Source organism: Limulus polyphemus, unplaced genomic scaffold, assembly GCF_000517525.1.
Source record: "Limulus polyphemus unplaced genomic scaffold, Limulus_polyphemus-2.1.2 Scaffold1161, whole genome shotgun sequence".
Lineage (NCBI taxonomy): Eukaryota > Metazoa > Arthropoda > Merostomata > Xiphosura > Limulidae > Limulus > Limulus polyphemus.
The window spans coordinates 34,038-36,066 of NW_013666771.1; positions in this window are offsets into that span (position 1 = coordinate 34,038).

The window sequence follows — 2,029 nt, forward strand, 5'->3', positions numbered from 1 at the left end:
TAGAGGGAAGGCAGCTAGTCATCACCACCCACCGCCAACTCTTGGGCTACTCTTTTACGAACGAATAGTGGGATTGACCGTCACATAATAACACCCTCACGGCTAAAAGGGCGAGCATGTTTGGTGGGACGGGGGGGTGCGAACCCGCAGATTGCGAGGCAAGCGTCCTACCCACCTGGCCATGACGGGCCTAAATATGCTTGCAAGATTCTTAAATATTAAATGTAATTGCTAGTTCACATTTGGAATATTCAATTCAGGTCACAGGTGTAAGTATGTACTAGTTCTTGAGCATTTAGTGGAGATCAGGTAGAAAATAATGGTGAGTCATACATATAGAACAGCCAGTTCTTGTCCTGTGTATTTAGTGTACGTTAGAACGTCCCAACTAATTTTTCTTTATTCACTAGTATTAGAAGAGATTTTGGTACTAATTTAGCTGTAAACTTCGCTTTTGAAACAACTAAGATTTATTTTACGATTTCAAACAATAAAATTTAAACTTTTGACTCTAAAATGAGGGGTGGCAATTTTGAATAACAGAAAATTCCCTAAACTATTTTCTCATATATAATTTTGTCTAACTTTAGAGTTCGAGCTCTTGCTTCGAAAAAAAACTTATCTCCCAAAATTTTCTTTTTGATTTGATCAAAAGTTTTCCCAAAACAAAGCTGCTTTTGTTAAAGAACTGTTACGTCTCTGGTCGCTTGTTAATTTCCGTAAAAATTCTTTCCGAAGAACTTCAGCGATACAAGTCCTTTCTTAAATAAAACTAATTTATTCTTTCTCAACACAACTTTGCAATACACAGAATTTACACAGTCACTTTAACTTCAACACACACTATAATTCACAACGATTCACGCACTTTACTTACGGTCAATACCGCTCACTCGACTCGATTATCTGTCTCTATATCTCCCTATCTGCCCTTATCTATGCCGTCACTTCTTGCAGGTCTTATATATACAAAATAGAGGGCGTCTGGCAAACACTCGAGTCTTCACGAACCTTCTAGATACTCATTACGTGTTACCAGCGTCACGTGAATTCTGCTGTCGTAACACTGCCCCTTCCTTAGTATTGTTCGTCCCGAACAATAGCCACTTACATTAAACTAATAGATAATTAACAATAACTTAATTAAATGTACAGAATTTACAACCACAAAATTAAAATTTAACAAAGTCTCTTAATTTTACGGGACGTATCTTCTTCCGTACTGGTCTCCATTTGGTTGGCTTCTGCTTCACGTGGGGTTCATCTGCTCCATCAGGAAATGTCCTATTATCGCTAACAGTTACATCAGTGGTAGTAACTTCATCAAGGGTTTCACTGTTTCCCTTCTCAAAACCGGGTAGAGTTTCTTCTTTGACAGTGGCTTTTCCAGGTGACACGTCTTCAGCAGCGTCATTTGTTCTGTTGTTCACTTCATTCCAACTGAAATGTCCTGGACCATGATAATGCTAAAGCCTGTTGGCATGCACCACCTTTGGCTTACCTCGCCGGCCACATTTTATTCGGAAAGTCACGTCTGAGAGACGATCCACTATGTTATATGGGCCATCCCAAGAAGAAGACAACTTAGGAGACTTCCCTTTGGTCTTCCTGGGATTATACAACCACACCTTGTCTCCTGGTACAAAGCTGACGTCAGTAGATCTCTTATCATAACATAGCTTCATGGAATCAGTAGACATTTTCAAGTTTGAGTCACTTGATGGTGAATATCATCCATCCTTTCCAATAACACTTTCACAAACTCTGACACATTTTCAGGCAACTCTTCGTAAGGTGGGCATCCTGTTAACAGATCCACTGACAACCGAAGTTCCCGACCAAACATCAACTTTGCTGGAGTGTATCCAGTGGCTTCATGCTCTGCTGTCCTATAGGCCATCAGACATTCCAGTCATCTTAGCGGCTATTACAAAACCTTGCCAATTCCTGTCCCAGTGTCCAGTTGTACTTTTCTACCATCCCATCAGACTGTGAGTGAAGTGGCATTGTCCTGGTCTTTCGGATGCCA